This window comes from Engraulis encrasicolus, chromosome 1 (genome assembly GCF_034702125.1).
Source record: "Engraulis encrasicolus isolate BLACKSEA-1 chromosome 1, IST_EnEncr_1.0, whole genome shotgun sequence".
NCBI lineage: Eukaryota > Metazoa > Chordata > Actinopteri > Clupeiformes > Engraulidae > Engraulis > Engraulis encrasicolus.
In genome coordinates this window covers 18,256,879-18,261,878 of record NC_085857.1, presented here as the reverse complement: position 1 = coordinate 18,261,878, position 5,000 = coordinate 18,256,879, and the positions used below count along the sequence as shown (strand labels likewise).

General features: G+C 46.6%; 1 protein-coding gene across 3 annotated transcripts in view; it reads right to left on the bottom strand.

Moving 5' to 3' along the window:
- Window positions 1–5,000, bottom strand: part of adcy9 (adenylate cyclase 9) — a 111,126-nt gene that overhangs the window by 41,123 nt on the left and 65,003 nt on the right. The gene's annotated exons all lie outside the window — the stretch shown is intronic.

Genomic DNA, 5,000 nt, shown 5'->3' with positions numbered 1-5,000 from the left:
AGCAGCAAGCGATACGAGAGATTGAGGAGACTAGAGTATGTCCGTACAGGCAGAAGACAAAGCATTCAAGCATTCCCATTGGCTGTGGTCACTGACCTCTATACAGTCATTGGCTGTCGCGGCTTGTCGCCGAACCGCGTCATAGAAAGTTGAAAAGATTTCAACTTCAAATTGTCGCGCTCGTCGCGCAAATCGCTCTAGTCTCCAGAATCGCTTTTGTCTCTCGACTCAATACAAAGTCAATTACTTCCGTCGCTCGACTCACTCAGATCGCCGCTGGTGTATCTCTGCGGTTAAGGGGGATTTCTCCCCCCTCCCCCTTGCAATAATAGAACCCGGAAACAATGGGCCAATGGAACCTCTCTCTCTCTACTCTCTCTGATGTCCAGCATAGCACGTGGTCTTCTAATGTTGTGAACAATCACATAACAAATGTAAAGAAAACGTGTTTTTAACGTGTTCTTCTTGAACATGAACACTTGAAGAGCTCTTTTCCAAAATGAGATGTATCCATTTTTTAGAATGTTGGGAAATTGACATTTTTGAATTGGGATTTCCATTGAATTGCAGTGCAAGATGCATTTTATGGAGGTTTAAAAAGTATGTTCTCAAAACATTTGAATAGCCAGAATTCACACATAGATGATAGAAATTCTTAACAGTCAATTTCAATATTAAAATGCAAAAAGTCAAAAATGGTGGATATAGCGTTTTGGAAAAGACCTCCTCACTTGTAGGCCCTGCCGTGGGCTAACAGTAGGGGACTGGGTCACTACGCCGGTGACCCGGGTTCCATTCCGGTCCGGGTCATTTGCCAAACCTTCCCCATCTCTCTTTGCCTGGTTACCACCTAACTTGATCACAAGTGTCTTTCAGATCTGTCTTTCAGGCTACGTCTCTCTTTCTCCACTCATTTCCTGTCCCCCTGTTACTGTCCTCCTGTCACAATAAAGGCATAAAAAGCCCCAAAAAAACATTGCTTGAAGACTTGAAACATGGCCAAGCAACCCAGGAACTACTATGTGGCTAGCTGTCTTCCTCTCTCTTCCTTATATAATGACTCGTCAGCATCTAGAATTATGCTTGTTAGGATGTGTTACATTCACACGAATGTGGGGCAAAAAACCCCCAAAAAAACACGGCTTTTCCCAGAGACTCTCTCTCTCTCTCTCTCTCTCTCTCTCTCTCTCTCTCTCTCTCTCTCTCTCTCTGGGCAGCAATTTAATCTGATGAGCATCAAAGGGAGGGCTCGGTTGAGGATGAGGTTGAGGATGAGGATGAGGATGAGGAGGGAATCTCCTAGCGCTCATTACTGCACACCACGGAGCAGCTGAACAGCTTCCAGCACAGCAGTCAGTAGGCCACCACCACCACCACACACACACACACACTCTCTTACTATGAGATAGAGGGAGAGATAGGGAGAGATAGAGAGAGAGAGAGAGAGAGAGAGAGAGAGAGAGAGAGAGAGAGAGAGAGAGAGAGAGAGAGAGAGAGAGAGAGAGAGACTCTTACTACGCCATGTAGTAGTGTAGTGTAGTACGAGTCATGGGAAAGAGAGAGAGAAAGAGAGAAGGAGAGACAGAGAGAGAGAGAGAGAGAGAGAGAGAGAGAGAGAGAGAGAGAGAGAGAGAGAGAGAGAGAGAGAGAGAGAGAGAGAGAGAGACAGACTCTTACTACGCCATGTAGTAGTGTAGTGTAGTACGAGTCATGGGAGAGAGAGAGAGAGAGAGAGAGAAGGAGAAGGAGAAGGAGAGAGAGAGAGAGAGAGAGAGGAGAGAGAGAGAGAGAGAGAGAGAGAGAGAGAGAGAGAGAGAGAGAGAGAGAGAGAGAGAGAGAGAGAGAGAGAGAGGGAGAGAGAGAGAGAGAGAGAGAGAGAGAGAGAGAAAGAGAGAGAGAGAGAGAGAGAGAGAGAGAGAGAGAGAAGGGAGAAGGAAGGAAGAGGTGAAATATAATGTGCGACACATGCTGTAGACAAGGGGAGAGAACCATAGTGATTGAGCGAGGGTGAGAGAAAGACATGCCAGGCAAAGGAATAGGAGAAGTAGGGTTCATGAACGATACAGAGGGATAGAGAGATATAGGCAGGAAAGGAGAGAGAGAGAGAGAGAGAGAGAGCAAAAGAGAGAGAGAGAGAGAGAGAGAGAGAGAGAGAGAGAGAGAAAGAGAGAGAGAGAGAGAGAGAGAGATGCAAGCCATCAAATAGAAGACGGGTGGAGGACAATTGATGGCTTCAGTTTCACAAACCAACCACCAGGGGGCAAAGTATGGCAATCTGACTTCTGTTAAGAGCTCCCCACCATACTGCAAGATTAGGGCCACCAATAGGTCACCATTGACTTTACTGGAGTGCGAGACACACACGCAAGCACACACACACACACGCATGTGCACACACACACACATTCACACACGCATGTTCACACACACGCATGCATGCACGCACGCACGCACACCACTGCCAATAACTGTACAAGACTATTGACCCTGCAAACACACAGGTACACACACATACGCACACGCACACACACACACACAACCAATAACTTTGCAATACTATTGACCCTCCATGTACCACACACACACACACACACACACACACACACACACACACACACACACACACACACACACACACACACACACACACACACACACACACACACACACACACACACACACACACACACCTGTAGGCCCCTGGGAGTTGTTTGAGTAGCGTGTTTGCTGATAATTCAGAAGCCAATGTGGCGGGCCGTATCGCACCGCATCGTATCAGCAGGACAGGTGATAAAAGGACAAGTGCTTGATGCCGAGCCCGGGCAGGCCGCATGTACAACACATCTCATTATCAGCCTGTTTAAACACACACATGCGCGCACACACACATGCGCGCACACACACATGCGCGCGCACACACACACACACACACACACACACACACACACACACACACACACACACACACACACGGAGACCACACACACACATGGAGACTACAACTAGCATTGCCACACACAGACCTTTTCAGTCCGTGGCTTTCCCTCAATGCTTGACTGTATAGTTGCACAGACGGGCTTTCATGGGTAAGCGGTTAAGGCATCACAATTGCAACCCAGAGGTTGCAAGTTCGACTCCCGACACGCCAGGTTGGTTGGGGGAGTAATTAACCAGTACCTCTCCCCCTACATCTTCCTCCATGACGGAGGTACCCTGGGCTGGGCATAATACTGTTCCGCTGTACTGCTCCCTTGGGGCGTGGCTGCCCCCTTGCATGGGTGAGGCATACCATGAATGCAATTTTGTTGTGTGCTGTGTGGAGTGCTCGGTCACAATTGACGTTGGTGTTTCCCAGGTGGGCTTTCACTTCAGATGCAGCACTGCACCCATGCAGTGTCAATTAGGCCCACTAACATTTGACTTGGGCTTACAATAAGGAGAGGAACATCTACTGTAGAACATTTAGATGTATCAGCAAGAGCACTCATAGAGCCTGCATAGAGCCTTTGCCAAAGCCGTCTCAGACCAGCACTGAAATTGAGTTAGATCAAGCCAGTGTGCACCCGTACCAACATAAGGCATTTTTACACTAGAACCGTGTTAGGTTCTAGTCTACGTACAGTATATATACATAGGGTCAACATTTCAGAACAATATGTTCATATGCTGGGGGATGTGCATGCATTTTTCTCACCAATGGAGCAACAAACAAAATCCTGGCAAAACCCACAACCTTCCTGGTGGAAGCAACTGCCTCCTACTTATGCCGTGTACAGACCAAGAGCGAACGGAGCGAACGAAGCGACGGAAGTCACTATTTCTCTATGGAGGGCACGCAACCTGCGCTACCAAAGCGAATTCGCCAGGAGCGAAGCTTCTTGCGCGACCAGAGAATGAATTTTGACGATTAAACTAAATCTAATCGCAGGCGAATTCGCTCTGACGCTGTTCGGCGAAAACCAATCGGAACGTTCATATCTCCGAATGTCCCAGGCTGTCAAGCCAGAGCCGTTATGTGATTAGCTGAATCAAAAATGTCAATGCTGCGTCTCGAGCGAATACAGCGAATTCAAGGCGAAACTTCTTCTGCTACCCACGCTACCAGGCAGCGTAGTTCGCTGTTGGTCTGGACACGGCATTATACACTTCAGCCCAGCCTACCCTTACCCACCCCCCACATGATGTATTAGGTCACCTGAGAATTATTTTTTAATTAAAGCTCATTTTGATATAACTGTCTGAACCTGCCAAAAAATTTATGACCTCAACACACATCTACATTTTGTATTGTAGGATTGTGTTTCTGCATTTTTCTGCCATGGCAAGATAAAAAAGTAGGGTTTTAAATTAGGGCTGGGTATCGCAGCCATGTTCCTGTATCGATTCGATTTCGATTCTTAGGGCTTTGAATCGATTAATCACGATTCAATTCAATTCGATTCGATTCATTCCGAATCGATTCAATCCGTTCCCTTCTTGGTGCCAGGATTTCCCCCAAAAGATGCTGTTGCCTACTTTTATATAAAAATGTGAAAGGGATGTGGCTTGACAGTGTTATCAGATTGCTAATTTATAATACGTAGGCCTAGGCCTAATTGACTAATACCTACTGGGTATATTCCATAGACCTAAATTAAACAAAAAGAACAAAAAGAAAAAGAACAAAAAAAAAAAAGATTTTGTGCCCTGTGAATCGATTATGTGAATTTTAAATGAAATCGATCGATTATCAATTAAATCGATTATTTTACCCAGCCCTATTTTAAATCTTAACACAAAGATTAACGGCATTCTATTTTGGAGACAAGGCCTTCGGAGCCAAGGTCAAGGAATTTTACGGTCCCACGGAATCCTTTCAATAGCAGGGCCGCAGCTTAACAGGCATTTCACCCGAAGGTGCACCTGCGGCCACAAAAAGAAAGGTATATGGGCCTTGGCTGTGGCTCGAGGGGCTAAGGCACTGTACTGTTATGCCGGGGACCCGGCTTCAATTCTGGCCG